This window comes from Musca autumnalis, unplaced genomic scaffold, assembly GCF_047663935.1.
Source record: "Musca autumnalis isolate F117 unplaced genomic scaffold, ASM4766393v1 scaffold_5, whole genome shotgun sequence".
NCBI classification, from domain to species: Eukaryota; Metazoa; Arthropoda; class Insecta; order Diptera; family Muscidae; genus Musca; species Musca autumnalis.
The window spans coordinates 59,283,114-59,300,970 of record NW_027412088.1 but is presented as its reverse complement, the minus strand read 5'-3'; the positions used below and the strand labels follow the sequence as shown (position 1 = coordinate 59,300,970).

The 17,857-nt window shown below is 36.3% G+C and overlaps 1 long non-coding RNA gene across 1 annotated transcript in view; it reads left to right on the top strand.

The window, feature by feature from the left end:
* Positions 1–474: 474 nt before the first annotated feature.
* LOC141404899 (uncharacterized) overlaps positions 475–17,857 on the top strand; it is a 36,814-nt gene continuing 19,431 nt past the window's right edge. The window contains exon 1 of the long non-coding RNA XR_012413108.1: positions 475–635. This is a non-coding gene — a long non-coding RNA (uncharacterized lncRNA). The remainder of the gene's footprint in view (positions 636–17,857) is intronic.

Below are 17,857 nucleotides of genomic sequence, written 5' to 3'. Positions count from 1 at the left end.
TCTATAATTTCCAGGCGACTCGTTAATTTTTGAATTTCGAGTTTAAGGTTAGAATTTTCAGTTTTTAGATCTTCAACTTCCTGTTTAATGGCAGCAACATCCTCCTTTTTTGCCACATCTTTCAACTTTTCATCCAGCAAATCGCCGAGTTTACTCCATGAAAACAAATCTCTCTCAGATGTCATATTTTGATTTGAGGAAAATTTTTTGGGTTTGCAGTTCTCGTTCTCAGGTGATGTGGATAGTAGTGTACGCTTACTACTCATACCTTGTTTATTATACCATGCACATCAGTTATGGCAACGCGGCAAGTGTTCGTTGATTATCGATAACACGTAACAGCTGTATGATTGTAATCGATATCCAGCAGCAAGGCAGGTTTGAAAGAGCAGCACAGCTGTTGTTTACTTTTTGTTATCTGAGTGTTAGTTGTGGGAATTGTTTTCCAGTGTTTCGCCAATAATTAATTTTAAATAAAAGTTAATAACTTTGTTTTCCGGGCAACAATCCAACAGTCTTCAATAGCAACTGTTTAACAACCAATATGGATTAGAATCCAGATAATTTCTGGAGCTGGCAATGTTTATTTCGTGGATTATAGCAACAAACTATGGAGCACTTTAAATAACGCGACTGTATGTATGTAACAATAACAAACAACCCAGAGATATATATATAAATAATTCGTCTATCTCGCTACCGCCATAAACATAACAAACAGCATGAGTTGTGCAATAAGAAGATGAATTGACCATGTTGGTCATTTACTCAAAGGGTGGCATAACTCAAAAAATATGTTTTCTGAGTTAGCAATTTTTATTTTTTCTACGACTTCTAGTTGTATAAAATTTTCATGCTGACGAGTTATAGCTCATTTGCTACGAGTTTCGCATAAATCAACACAAACGTTTTTATACCCTACACTACTATGTGGAAAGGGTATTATAAGTTTGTTTTGGGAAAAATTCATGTAACACCGCGAAATATTCGTCGGAGACCCCCAATGTGGTATACCAATCTTCATATCTCGGCGAGATAAAGCGATTTTGAGATGTGTGTCCGTCCGTCCGTCCGTGTGTCCGTCTGTCCATTATAAATTGTAATCAAACTCCAGGCCGCAATTATGGACCGATCGTCACGAAATTTGGTACGGAGGTCGGTTTCACATCAAATTAGATCGCTATTTTAATTGGACCAAAAAACCAAAAACATAATTTTTATCCGATTTTGTAGCTGCTCTGTAGGTCGCAATAATAGTCCGATCGCCTCGAAATTTTAAATAAGGTAAGAGTATATGATAAAGAAGAAGTTTGCAATTCGAAATGACGATCAGATAATATTTAGAGGGTTAAATGGACCACAACTTTTGTGTGAAAATTGTGAAAATTTTTAATAAACAGCTTATATCTTTGTTTCTGAAAGACACATTCCCCACTCGTGAGTTTTATCTGGAAGACGATCTCTTGGCCTTTCAATTGATGTCAATTATGTTGATGTACGTGATCAGATAACAGAGTTACAGCCTAATCTATCCAGTTTTTTGTTTGCAGTGTAATCAGAAACCCGCTAGAGGTCGCAATTATAGCTCAATAGTCACGAAATTTTGCACGAGGTAAGAGTTTAGGTTGAAAAAAATGCCTATAATTTTGCATGATGATCTGATATTATTTAGCGGTTGACATACACCATTAGTTTTGTATGAAAAATATACAAATTTTATTTTTGGTTCATATTTTGATTCCTGGAGGGCATATACCGGCAAAGTAGCCTACATATGGAATAATAACTACTGACCTTTCCCCTGATGCAAATTGCAATAATGTGTCTGCTAGATAACGCACCTACTGCCTGATATATAATGTGCAGAGAACCACAATTTCCTCCCATGCTACAAATTGTCTCTTTCATGACAGACACATTTTCAGTTCAGTTGTCAAATTGGATTTTTATACAAATATTGCAACATGGGGTCGCCTCGCCACCTATTTTATACCTCAGGATTTAGGGTAAAGGGGATACAAACAAAATACGACCAAATATGTGTCTCATCGAAATATTGGTTTTAGACCCAAGTATATTTGGACGAAATTCGTTTCAGACAATTTGGAGTCTATTTAGCGCTGTCTGTTCATCTGTCTCTCTTAATGTCTAACTGGCTGGTGCGCACGATAACTCTCGAACATATCTACCGATTAGAACCAAATTTTATACAACGTAATATTTTGCCCAAACTTTGTTTAAGTTCGAATGTAGGTTATGTCGGTCCACACCTCTCCCAAATAAGTTCAAAATTGTTTTCGAAAAATTGTGTGAACGATAACTGTCGAACTGAGTAATCGATTTGCTCCAAACTTTCCATATATTATTATTCCTTCCAGACATAGATCGGATAATACTATATCGGTCCTGATGGTACCTCCCACACAAAATTCGGAAAAGTGAAATTTAAGAGTCCTCTCGAATTGTTTTGAATTTTCTTCAGCAGATTGTACTTGCGCCGCAAATCCAAGTTAACTCTCAAGGGGATTTTCTGATTGGTCGAAACTTTGCACATCGTATTATTTCATCCAGTCATGTGTCAGGTCAGAATATGGACTATATCGGTCCGTCCTTCGAGGATCTCCCACACAAAATTTGGGGAAAGTGCAGTTTGAGGACCCGTATCGGATCTATTTGATCATTATTTTCTTTTTTTTTAAGAAGAAGAATAGGGACAGTAGAATCCCTATTCTGGTCCCTTTCCCGGGGTAAGTTATACTTCCTGAGATTATAGTCCAGAAGTTCCAAAATCCCCTGCCGGCTCCAACTAAAATTACAAATCTGAAAAAATAATTCTCAAACTTTTCCAAAACTCAGAAGTTAGCTTACTAAAATTGATTTGGTATAGCCCCATATTACGATACCTACAGATTCCACGTATTTTGAAGCAAACTCGTGTTACATCTTCTATCTTCTTTACTGTATAATTGAACATGAATAATTTTGGGATTTATAAATTTGTTTGCATGCATGTTTTTGAATTTCTATTCATTGTTATTTATTTCTACCGGTATAAAATATATTTTTGATATCACAATATATTATTTTCGAATATTTTTTAGAAATGTAAAATTTATATATTTTTCCACAAACATCCCAGTAAAGACAAGGGAGGCTTCTCTTATATCAATACATTCATATTAAGTTATTGATATGTGACCTATTTTTTATCGCCGAGTCCGAACGGCGTGTCCTAAGTTGCCACTTGTAGAGACATTTTTCATGGCTGAAATACTTAGGAAATATCGCCAACATTACTAAGGGGTATTTTGTAACCGTAGACAATTTGATGGGAATAGAACCCGGACATCCAGCGTGCAAGGCGGTTGCACATAGCTAATTCCTACAGGTTGTGGGGTAGGGTATCCCATGGTCGGCCCCGTCCGACTATAGTCTTTGCTTACTTGTTTGAGTTTATGAAGCACTAAAACACTACAAATCATGCTTGATCTTGTACAGAAATTTAGCACTAACATCTGGCGTGCTATTTGCACAATATGGTCCAAGTAGTTATTTTAGTTTTTGTTTAATAACCCTTTTAGTTTGGGAAGTCAAATTTCAATCGCCAACTTAAAATTCGTTTTTCTCAAAACTGGATTTTCTCTTTGAGTAAATGAGCGATATGATACTTTGGCTTAAATAAACAGTTTAAAAACAACATCATATCTTGTCAAACAAATATAACACTCTGCAAAACACTATACTACCCGTGCTAATGTAAGGTTGCGAAGCCATGGTACTTCCCGGCAGTGCTTGGTGTGTTCGTGAGAAAAAGTTTTTGAAAGTTCTACGGGCCAAAATTCGTTGACGTTGGATATCGAAGTCGTATGAACCATAAGTTTTATCGGCTATACTACGACATAAGTATAGTATCCCAGTCAATATAGACATTGATATAGAAACAAGTAAAAAATATCAGTCGGCATTGCCGACAGAGATATACCCTCAGCCTATGTGAATTGGAACTTCTATCTACGGACAGATCGAATGTATTTAGGGTCTTTTCAGAATTTTGTGGCACTTTTTGGACATTTGAACTTGCCGACAAAAATGTGGGTTAGGATTAAAGTTCAAGAGTTTTGCGGAGGAAGGAATGGACCGACATAATGCATTACGGAAGTGGATCTTATTTTGAGAGTCATATCGATGAGAGTCATTTCGATGGATATCGCTCCCACTAGTCATTTCCAGGAAGAACGGACTTGTCCACGCAAAACATAATATGGCTGCACATCATCGGTTTAAATTTCCAAAGGATCTCCGAACAGACCCTAAACTGCACTTAGACACAAATTTTGAACTTTTGTGGGGGAGGTATCCTAAGGAGAGGACCGATATGGGCCATTTTAGAATTTAAACTAAGTTTGGACAAAATATGAAATATGAAGGCCAAATTTTGGACCAAATCGGTTTATCAGTTCGAGAATTTTTGTGCTCTCCAACTACTACATATGGTGCCATAGGGGTTCGTTACAACTTTCGGGCTGTTTTCCTAAGAAGTATGGACTTGCCACTGAAAAAACTTTTACCGTTGTAATTGAGGCAGCGATTGCAAGTTGCTTCAACAGGAATCAAAGTTAGTCAAGAGCAGGTCTTAAAGTGAACTTATCCGAAATTTTGTGTGGGAGGTACCCGAAGGAATGGGTAAATATATTCCATATTCAAACCTGATCTATATCTGGTAGATATACTAGGATGCGTAAAGTATGGACTAAATCGGTCCGACCCTTCAAGAGTTATCGTGCGCACAAATTTTCCGAACATTTTTGAACTTTTGTGGGGGAGTGAACCGATATGGCTTAACTTCGAACTTAAACTAAGTTTGGACAAAATATTATGAAGCCCAAATTTTGGATCGAATCGGCAGATCCGTTCGAGAGTTATCTTGCGCTCCAACCACTACACATGGTGTCATAGGGTTTTGTTGCACCTTTCAGGCTATTTTCTCAGGAAGTATGGACTTGCCCCTGATGAAACTTGTACCGCCGTATGGGGGGATATGAATACAAGATGCTGCAATAAAAATCAAAACTATTCGAGAGCAGGTCCAAAACTGAACTTTTCCGAAATTTTGTGTGGGAGGTACCCGAAGGCGTGGACCGATTGAGGCCATATTGGAACCTCATCTAAGTTTGGTAGAAATTTCACGATGTGCAAACTTTGGACGAAATCAGTTACTCCCTTCAAGAGTTATCCAGCGTACAAATTTTCCGAAAATTTTCGAACTTTTGTGGGGGAGGTACCGGAAGGAGTGGACCGATATAACCCATCTTCGAACTTAAACTTAAATTTGGACAAAATATTGCGAAAGCCAAATTTTGGACCAAATCGGTTCATCCGTTCGAGAGTTATCGTGCGCACCAGCCAGACAGACAGACGGACGGACATTGCTAAATCGACTCCAAATTGTCTGAAACACATTTCGTCCAAACATACTTGGGGTCTAAAACCATTTCTTCGATGAGGCACATTTTGCCCGTATGAAAGTGTATATACCCTCGTTAGCATAAATGCTGAGGGTATAAAAATTACTACAAAGCTGAATTTTGGTGGAGAGCTAGGCTTTGCCATTAGAAGCACCGTTCTTAAAGTTCAATCGATCCCATGTATGCAAAAAAAAAAAATTATTCGGGGTCAAAGGTAAAATTTTAAGGGTTTTCAGGTTTTCGGATTTATTTTTTTACCTAATCGATCAAAGATCGGTTGATCTAATCGAAAAAGGACTAAAGTAAATATTGTAGACAGAAAAATTATCTACAAGTTTGGTCTCTATAATTTTTTTCCTAGAAGGAACCATTCTTGAGATATTGCTGTTCTAAAAAACACATGATTTTTATGCAATTATAAGGGAAATATGCACATATTCAGACGAACCGGCTAAAATGATCGAATTAACCGAGTGTGCCCCCAAAAATATATGTTTCCTTGAAGAGCGAAATTGTACCTATCTTTTAAAAGAAATTCCAACAAAATCGGAGAGTGTTTAGTAGAGCTATTCCATGTTAGAGTCATTTTATGAAAAAATAGCCCATTTAACCCACATGTATAATCGAAAGCCCAACGGGAACGACCCCAACGAACACTCTCCGATTTTTTTGAAGTTTTGTCCGAAGGTAGGGTTTGTTGCGCTGATTACGGAAAAATATATTTTTCATGAGCGGCGGATCCGGTTCGCCGGTTATTTGACCCGAAAGACAAGATTTAAAACCAGGTTAGACCCGGTTCTACTGAACCGATTGCTGCAAAGTGTATATCGTTTGAAAGCTTATGGAAATTCCTAGCATATAGTGTGGTTATTGTCACCGGTTCGCCCCATAATGTACTTACTTATACCCTCACCATTTATGCTAACGAGGGTTTTTTTTGGAAACAAAGAAAGTATTTCAATCCACAGAGGCTGAGGGTATATCTCTGTCGGCAAAGCCGACTGATACTTTTTTACTTGTTAATTAGGCCTTTAGATCGCGATATCTCGAAAATGGTAAGTATTTTTTAAAAATCATAAAGGTCATTCTTGTAGATTTTTTCTTACCGTTTTTGAGAAGAATTAAAAAAAACTGAATAATGCCTCCAAAAATGACCTTTGACTTTTTGGACGCTGCTTCTAATGGTAAACCCTAGCTCTCCACCAAAATCCAGCTTTGTGGGAATTTTTGCAATTTCCTCCTTATAGGCATGTCTATTTTGATTGGGCTATAGTTAAACATATCGAGGCACAACAATTGCGTTGGCTAGACCATGTCATAAGAATGAGTTATGATGAACCCACTCAAAAGGCGTATAAATACAGTCTGCATCACTCAGAACTGGAAGTCCAAGGCTTCGACGGAATAAACAATGGGGAGGTAAGATCGAAAAACACTTTATTTCAAATTGAAAGGCAAAGCATTGTTGCAATGGAAATCTTTTCCTAGATCGACTTATAGGACAAGTTTTCTGTATAGGGCCAACTAAGTAAGTAATCGGCTAAAATGCTTTCTCCACCTTATGATGTATGCGGGTAGCTCAGAAAGAGCCTTCTTACATACACTGAGTTGATCAAACTCATTGTTGTTATTAAGCTATTTTCATTTTTAACCTTAGAGCCAATTGTAAAATAAAAGAACACACTGAAAATAATCCTAGAAGAAAATTATGATTTCATTTTAGCCTACAGCAAAACAAATAGTATCCTTTCGCCGGCATTGTTCTCCACAGTTCTTTGATATTTTTCTTATATTTCAGATTCTGTCGACAATAGTCAATAAATTGCAGAATTTCACAATTTCATGTCAAGATTTTTAAAACAAAAGCAGAAAACTTTTTCATGGAATAAACTACAGTGAAACCATAATATTTTCAAATTGAAATATTGTTTTAATAATTTGCTCTACGTGCCCCCTTCCAGATTGAAAGAAGTCCCTTTTCAAGTCCTCAAATCTGGATATATTTCCATAGAATTTAGGACATTTAAAATTTTTCTTCAAGTGAAAACGAAATTTATTAGATACACCGTTTGATTTTGGATCATAAGAAAGCCAATGCTTAAAATATAATCAACGGTGACTGATTATATTTTAAGCATTGGCCTTCTTATGGTCCATCTAATAAATTACGGTGTATCTAATAAATTTCGTTTCGGTTTAAAATGAAAATAAGCCACCTTTAGCCTACAGATATGTTCATGAGAAAACAGTTTAATTTAGTTTTCCCAAAAATATTATTCTCAATCGCTTTGTTTGTTTTGACACTGTTTCCGTGTACGATTTTTCACAAATTCTTTTTTCTGGCATTTTTTCAATAGCCATCCTTCGGGTGTTTCTTTTGCAATGGTTAAATCGAAATATATTGAATGACATCTGACATCAATAACAATAAGAATTTATTTATGGTCATTGTTGTTGGTTTCTGACAAACCAGATTAAATGGACAAAGAAAGAAGAAAAATGAATGCAATTGAAAAGTAAAGAATAAATAATAATTGCAGTCAACCGATTGGTATTCGGGGGATTGGCATTCACAAGCCAAAACCGCCTTGGAACGAAGACAAATACATTTTTCTTTAGATTGTATTATGACGAAAGACTTGCGGTACAAACGTCAAATACTTATAAAAGTTTAATAAATCCATTAGAATTTATGTAAGGCAATATGAAAATAAGACTACGTCCCACGAGCTTTCCTTAAAGAAAAAGGGAAATCCCTTTTTTATCACCCAGTCTGAACAGTTTGTCTAACACATCGATCTATCAGTTCCTGCCAACTTAATATACTACTCAGTATTCATGGAACCAGAATTGAGTTCCATGTTTCCTTCAACGTCTTTATTAGCAAATCGACCCTTCGGTAAGGATTCATACCCTACAAAAAGAAGTATTTTGGATTTTTCTATGGAGTATTGTTATCTTATTATATCTCTAAGTGATCTATATTCTTAACATATAGAGAGACTTTTCACGTAAAATCAATAAAAGGTTGACTATCTATGTATAGAAGACCATAGTAAGGAATCTTGTCTACTAACTAAGGAATATCTGTAGAAATTCTTCTATATATAACACCGTCCGACATCCAAAATTACACTGGAACCGGACTATATACGTTTAAAACTATAGGCAAAATGGAGTAAATTGGCATTTTTAATTTTTCTTTTTCTCATCGTTTTGACCTTTTAGAGAACAATCAAATTTCAAAGGTCAATATTTTTCAAAAAAATAATTTAAATACTTTTAATCGTCGTACGATGCTGGTGTTGGTGTCATATTAAAGGAGGGAGTATAGGCTTTATATTATTATAAATTATTGCTTTCCAGGATAACAAAGACATGAAAAATGTCATTGAAAATTTAAATCATAAAAAATCCTTTGAAAACATCCTGCAATTTGGTTATTTTTTAATAAACATTTACATGAATTTCTTCGAAGAAAACAACCCATTTTATTCTATATCATTATGCGACACGAACAAACCATATTCTGACACCGCAGCATGATAGGATACAAACAAATAAAAAGACACGTGTCCCGGCGTTTTTCCCCATCACTTCCAATTTACCGGTTTTGGCCCCCAAAGGTTCAAGGCCTTGTTGTCAAAAGGAATCATTTGCCAGGCTCTCGGAGGCAAAGTTGTAGCTCTTGTCTTAAAGAACTTATTCTGAACACATACAATCCACCAAATCATACCTTCAAGGTCAAAATCGTCAAGGTCAAATTTTCTTTATAATTTTTTCTGTAGAAAAATTTTAGCGGTTTAGAAAATATGAGCCTGCAAAATGATCCCCTTTGACAGGAAGGTCTCAAAGATTTGGGGGCCCATAACCATAACATAAGTGATGGGGAAAAACGCGGGGACACGTGTCTTTTTATTTTTGGTCTTTTATTATGCTGCTGTGTCAGAATATGGTTTACTATTATTTTTTTTTGTAATTTTGTTCGTGTCGCACAATGATATATGTTTTGATGTCCTTGTTATCCTGCAAAGCAATAATTTATAAACATTAGATAAAGCCTATACTCACCCCATTAATATGACACCAACACCACCACCGTACGACGATTACAAGTATTTAAAATATTTTTTTGAAAAATGTTGACCTTTGATATTTGATTGGCCTCTAAAAGGTCAAAACTATGAGAAAACGAAAAATTAAAAATGTCATTTTACTCTATTTTGCCCATAGTTTCATGCGTATATATTCCGGTATTTATTTGTAAGATTTGTAGAACGTTGTATATTTATGGAAAGCCTATGTGAAGTCTTCTATATCTGTAACACCAAAATATGGTATTCCTGAATAATCAATACATATAAGACCTATAAAAGGTCTTCCATCTAGAAACTCTCTGGAAGACCTATAGAAGGTGTTCTAGCTCCAGAAGACCTACAAATGGTATTCTATATCTTCTATAGCGAGGAGAACTGTAGGAAGTCCGCTATCTCTAGACGACGTCATTTATCCCTAGAAGAGTTATGTATATTATACTATATCTGGAGGACTTGTATAAGGTCACTTATCTCTAGAAGTCCCATATAGACCTTCTTTATCTATATGAGTTATAGAAATCTTTAGGAAGTCTTCTATCTCTAAAAGAACTATGTACAGTCGTGTAGAAGACCTTCTACATGTCTGTAGAAAACCTATAAAATGTATTCTGTCTTTAGAACACCTACAGAAAGTCATATGTTTCTAGGAGTCCTATTTAACGTCTTCTACGTCAGAAAATCTAAACAAGAAGCGTTAAACAAAATTAAGAAAATTGTTTATCTGAAGTGGACTTGTAAAAAGTCGTCTATATCCAGAAGACCTTTAGGGACCTTCTATATCTAAAAACCAATATGGACATACGCAGGTTGTTTTATAGGGGGCTCGACCAGTTTTTTTATGCTCACGAAATACGCTCGACAGTACTTTATAAGCGATGCTTCTATAATAGCCACAAACCGTTTTGTCTATTTTCTTGTGTACTTGACATGATAACCTTAGGGTTCAATTGCTGGATATGCTTTTTCCTGCCACTAAATAAACTGATACATACTCCTTAACACCATTTCGCCACCGGTTTTCAACAGTTCGGCAGTCAACCCATCAATTGCTGCTTTATTGTTTATCAGCCGATTAATTGCTGTCATGACATCGCTTTGGCTAGGTGGTAGACATTCAACGCCGTAGTTGGCGATTGGTTTTGGGAAATACTAAATACTACGCGCTATTTGTATCATTTACCAAATTCTCTTCATCACCTCTCAATCTTGAGTTTTACAATCAGTTAAAATCTTCGGACATCTCGAGATTCTCATCCTCGCGTTTTTCTTGCTCCTTCTCTGCAGGATCACGTTAATTTCAAATTAAAACATCAATGATAATCTACATGTTTGACCTCATCCAAAAAAGCGTTTGCTTGCTCGTTAATTCTGAAGTCTTCTTGTGTATCCCGCTTCATACTGAGGCATACTTACTTTTGTTATTCACTGTACATATGAACACTGATATTAAATATAATAAATTGATACTTACCATTTGCTGCTTTAATTAAATGTTGATTAAAAATAATTTATCTTTTTTGCGTTATTGTTTTACGTTTCTTTGTCAGTTATTAAGTTCCATTTGATATATATGTACATATATCCATATGCATGTATTTTATGAAACTTGGGGGGGTTTTCTTTATTGAGTTATTTATTATTGTTTTTTTCATTTAAGAAAATCGAATGAATATTTCAAAAATACATACATACATACATATCTTTTTAAATAACGACACTTTTCAACTACGGCATATTTGCATGTACATAGGTATGTATTTGTATTGTGTTTAATAATGTTATTCTTTGCCACAGAATATATTTAAATGATTCTTAGTAGCAAACAAAAAGTACGGGTAGACTTCGCGGTAAAAGGTTAATTTTTCACATTGGAAAAAATCCCTAATATGAAACCTATCTGCCATGTGATACAATAAGAAAATGTCGACATCCAGGGATGATTCTGTTCCATTGTACATCACAAAAAAAGTAAATAAAATAACCATGAATTTACTTTCACAGCAGTTCAACAATTTACCATTTGACTGATACTAAAAACACAACAACCAATAGCCTCAGTGCATTTTTATACATCGGATGTGGAAATATGCAATTATTGCCATTTATTCAATCGAAATGTATATCCGCAAATTTATTTGTTTATCATTCGATGAGTTTTTATAATTTGTTAACAAAATATTTATTTGCAGCTTCTTTATAATTGCTTGTCTATGCGTGCAGCAAAAAAACTTTATCAATTCAAATTATGGGACATTCACAATATTAAAATATCTATCTATATATATAAAATAGAAATTTGTTTGTGCGTTTGTTTGTTTGTGCCTTATAGACGCAAAAACCGCTAAACAGATCTTCCCGAAATTTTTAGGGTACATTGCTACATGGCCTGGAATGAAAATAGGCTATATCACTGTTATAGATACAGATACAATCTCCAAATTTTGTATGCGTGACGGAATTTGATGTAGAAATAAATTTACCAAATTATATTCAAATCGGTTCAGATTTGGATATAGCTCCCACATACATATATTTTCGGCCGATTTCCTTATTTTATGTACCATGCATGCTATTTATGTCCAATTTCAATGAAATTTGGAATGTATGACGGAACTTGGTCTGGAAATAAACGTGCCAAATTATATCGAAATCGGTTCAGATTTGGATATAGCTCCCATATATATTTTCGGCCGATTTTCCGCATTTGATGCACCAAACACGCTATATATGTCCAATTTCGCTGAAATTTGGAATGTGTAACGGAATTTGGTCTAGGCATAAATGTGCCGCATTATATCAAAAACGGTTCAGATTTGGATATAGCTCCCATATATATTTTCGGCCGATTTTCCACATTTGATGCACCAAACACCCTATATATGTTCAATTTCGCTGAAATTTGGAATGTGTTACAGAACTTGGTCTAGAAATAAATGTGCCAAATTTTATCGTAATCGGTTCAGATTTGAATATAGCTCCCATATATATTTTCGGCCGATTTCCTGTACTTTATGCACCAAGCACGCTATATATGTCCAATTTCGCAGAAATTTGGAATGCGTAACGGGATTCGGTCTAGACATAAATGTGCCAAATTATATCGAAATCGGTTCAGATTTGGATATTGCTCCTATATATATTTTCGGCCGATTTTCTGTATTTGATGCATCAAACACGCTATATGTGTCCAATGTCGCTGAAATTTGGCATGTGTGACGGAATTTGTTCCAAAAATAAATGTGTCAAATTATATCGAGACCGGTTCAGATTTGGACACACTATATATGTCCAATTTCACTGAAATTTGGAAAGCGTGACGGAATTCATTCTAGAAATAAATGGGACAAATTATATCGAAATCGGTTCAGATTTGAATATAGCTCCCATATATATTTTCTGCTGATTTTCTGTATTTTATGCACCAAACACGCTATGTATGTTCAATTTCAGTGAAATTTGGAATGTGAGACGGTATTTGGTCTAAAAATAAATTTTACAAATTATATCGAGATCGGTTATAGCTCCCATAACTTTTCTGTCGATTTCAAGTTTTTATTACGTATGTTCAATTTCAATGAAATTTTTAAGACTTAGCAGTCAGTAGAAGTCATCATTATTTACACAAGTACTTATAGTTGGGAAGGAATTGACCAAGGCTACAGCTATTAAGTATCATATCTTTGAGAGACTTCTTAAGATTTATGTTTTATTATGATATATATAAATCATTACGGATACTTATAGGCGGAAAGGCTTTCGGAGGAGTGTTGCCTCCTGAAACATACAAAAATACCATAGTAGCTCCATAACAGCCCTGACTAGGTATATAACGCCTTCATATCTCCTATATTTATTCGTTAAAATATTAAAAACGTTAATATAATTATGTCATCCCATTATATTTTATCGTAGTCGGGGCAGCAAAGCGCACCGGGTTCAGCTAGTCTATATATAAAATAGAAATTTGTTTGTTTGTACGTTTGTTTGTTTGTGCATTATAGACTCAAAAACCGCTGAACCGATCTTCCTGAAATGTTTAGGGTATATTGCTACAGCGCCTGGAATGAAAATAGGCTATATCATTTTTTTAAAGTCTGCGTTGAACTGGAGATATAGCATCAAAACCGGAGGAACCTCCAAAAAAATTTAGATTTTGTATGCAAATATCTTTAGAACTGTTACATATACAATCTCCAAATTTTGTATGTGTGACGGAATTTGATGTAGAAATAAGCTTATTAAATTATATTCAAATCGGTTCAGATTTTAATATAGCTCCCACATACATATATTTTCGGCCGATTTCCTTATTTTATGTACCAAACATGCTATTTATGTTCAATTTCAATAAAATTTGGAATACGTGACGGAACTTGGTCTGGAAATAAACGTGCCAAATTATATCAAAATCGGTTCAGATTGGGACACACCTCCCATACACATATATTTTCGGCCGACTTCCTTATTTTAAGCACCAAACACGCAATATAAGTGTAATTTCGCTGAAATTTTGAATGTCTGACGGAATTTGTTCTAGAAATAAATGTGCCAAATTATATCGAGATTGGTTCAGATTTGGATATAGCTCCCATATACATATATTTTCGGCCGATTTCTTTATTTTATGCACCAAACGCGCTATATATGTCCAATTGCGCTGAAATTTGGAAGGTCTGACGGAATTTGTTCTAGAATTAAATGTGCTAAATTATATAGAGGTCGGTTCAGATTTGAATATAGCTCCCATATATATTTTCGCCGATTTCCTGTATTTTATGCACCAAGCACGCTATATATGTCCAATTTCGCTGAAAATTGAAATGTGTTACAAAACTTGGTCTAGAAATAAATGTGTCAAATTATATCGAAATCGGTTCAGATTTGGATTTGATGCACCAAACACGCTATATATGTCCAATTTCGCTGAAATTTGGAATGTGTAGCGGAATTTGGTCTAGGCATAAATGTGCCGAATAATATCGAAAACGGTTCAGATTTGGATATAGCTCCAATATATATTTTCGGCCGATTTTCCACATTTGATGCACCAAACACGCTATATATGTTCAATTTCGCTGAAATTTGGAATGTGTTACAGAACTTGGTCTAGAAATAAATGTGCCAAATTTTATCGAAATCGGTTCAGATTTGGATATAGCTCCTGTATATATTTTCGGCCGATTTCCTGCATTTATTCACCAAACTCGCTATTTATGTCCAATTTCGGAGAAAATTTGGAATGCGTAACGGGATTTGGTCTAGACATAAATGTGCCAAATCATATCGAAATCGGTTTCAGATATTGCTCCTATCTATATTTTAGGTCGATTTTCTGTATTTGATGCTCTAAACACGCTATATGTGCCCAATGTCTCTGAAATTTGGGATGTCTGACGGAATTTGTTCCAAACATAAATGTGCCAAATTATATCGAGACCGATTCAGATTCGGACACACTACGTATGTCCAATTTCACTGAAATTTGGAAAGCCTGACTCAATTCTTTCTAGAAATAAGTGGGACAAATTATATCGAAAGGCGTCACAACAACACCTAAAGGTGACGCACTGTATTATAGCTGCCATGACGTAAAGCATGAGTTTGGTTGCGGATTCGTAGTTAGTCGGAGACTAGCAGTACCAGATTTAATCATCTCGATATTCATAAGGGCACCTGGCTGTCTCCAGATCAAAGAACAAGTAATCAAATTGATCATGTTGTAATAGATGGAAGACATTCATCCAGCGTGTTGGATGTACGATCGTTCCGAGGCGCAAACATTGACTCGGACCACTACCTTCTTGCAGCAAAGGTACGTACCCGTCTAAACGTTGCAAATAAAGCACGAACAGACTCAACGCGGAAGTTGGACATCGATAGGCTGCAAACACAACAGATAGCCACAGCATATTCCACTCAACTAGCCCAATTGCTTAACGCGAACACTCCTTGTCCCGATAACATAACAACACAATGGCAACATATTGCCCACTCCATGCAAACAGCCGCAAAATCCATACTTGGATTCCAGAGACCTCCACAAAGGAATTCATGGTATGACCAGGAGTGTCGTGCTGCTACCGAAGAGAAAAATGCGGCATATAGAGCTACTTTGCAATCATTAGCAACGCGTAGCGCGCGAGAGAGATATCGGGAGAAAAGGAGAGAAGAGAAACGTCTTTTCCGCAAGAAAAAGAGAGAAATGGAAAAGCTGGATTGTGAAAAAATCGAGATGTACAGGAGCCAGAATGAATTCCGAAAATTCTACCAAAGAGTGAAACATCAAACAGATGGCTTTGGTACAGGCACATCCTCCTGTAGAGACCAGCAAGGTAATCTGGTAACAGATACAGATAGCGTGCTCAGGATATGGAAGTAACATTTCTCCAATCTGCTGGTATCCAATAGTAGCGAAGACGATGATACCACAGATCCAATCCCAGAAGATGGTATAGAATGTATACCGCCCGGCCAAGATGAGGTAAAAACAGCAATCAACCGGCTGAAGAATAATAAAACAGCAGGAGCCGATGGCTTACCAGCCGAGCTGTTTAAAACCGGAGGCGACGCGCTGATAAGGTGTATGCATCAGCTAGTTAGCACCATCTGGCAGGAAGAACGCGTACCCGACGATTGGAACCTGAGCATCCTATGTCCCGTCCACAAGACAGGAGATAAGACTGTATGCTCAAACTATAGGGGCATAAGTCTTCTCCCTATTGCCTATAAGATAGTGTGCGAACGACTAAAGCCAATGGTCAACGAAATAATTGGACCATACCAATGTGGCTTTAGACCTGGCAAGTCCACCATTGACCAGATATTTACCCTGCGGCAAATCCTAGAGAAGACCCAAGAGATGCAGATCGACATATTTCACCTTTTTGTCGATTATAAAGCAGCATTCGACAGTCCCTTCGATCAAATGTATTCCACGCAATGTCTGAATTTGGTATCCCCGCAAAGCTCATCCGGCTTTGTAAGATGACTTTAACTGATACTAGGTCCTCATTTAAAATTGGAAAGAACCTCTCCGAAGAATTTTGTACCAAAAGAGGTTTCAGACAAGGAGACAGCCTTTCGTGCGACCTATTTAACATTTTGCTGGAAAAGGTAATACGAGATGCAAATGTCAAAAGAAATGGCACAATTTACACCAATAGCCACATGTTACTTGCCTATGCTGATGACATAGACATCATGGGACGATCAGTAAAGGACGTAACTGATGCCTTTAGGAAGGTCGAAGCAGAATCTGCGAAAGTGGGTCTGGCGGTAAACGGCGAAAAGACCAAATTGATGGTGTCGACGAGCAAAGCGTCCATAGAGCTCGGACCAACTGTGGAAGTTGGTACCTACAATTTTGAGGTAGTTAAAGACTTCGTCTACCTCGGCACTGCCATAAACACAACAAACAACATCAGTTGTGAAATAAGAAGAAGAATTGTATTGGCCAACAGATGCTACTATGGTCTAAGTAAGCAATTTAAAAACAAAGCCACATCTCGTCAAACAAAAATAACACTATACAAAACGCTGATACTACCCGTGCTAATGTATGGCTCCGAAGCATGGGTACTTGCGCAAGCAGATAAGGCAGTGCTTGGTGTGTTTGAGAGGAAAATTCTTCGAAAGATCTACGGGCCGATTTGCGTTGACGGTGAATATCGACGTCGTATGAACCACGAGCTATATAAGCTATACAAAGACATGAATATAGTTAAACGTATCGAGATGCAACGATTGCCATATCATGAGAGCGATGATGAACCCGCTAAAAAGGCGTATGAATACATGCCCCACGGCGGTGCACGAAGAATCGGCAGGCCTAAGCTTCGATGGAGCAAACAAGTGGATGAAGAAATGGAAAGGCGCGGTATTCCAAAAAGTCGAGCGAAAAACAGAGAGGAATGGAGATCTTTTCTTAGATCGGTCTATGGAACAAATGTTCTGTAATGGGCCAACTAAGTAAGTAAGTACTTTTCGTACACACATATTCACCCTTCCAAAACCAGCTCCTTATGTCAACAATACTTTTTAACCTAGATTATCACTTCAAATTTCAGCTTTTAAGCTTCATCTTTTCACAAAATACGAATTGGAACCAAAATTTAATACATTTTAGTACTTTTCGTACACGTATATTTCGAATATCCAAAAATTGGTACATCTATTCTACACTCTATCAGTGATCCTCATCCCAAATTTCAGAACTCTAGCTATACCGGTTCGCCAAATACAAATGGTACCATATTTAGTACCTTTTAGTACTTTTCGTACCGTTTTAGTTCGAAT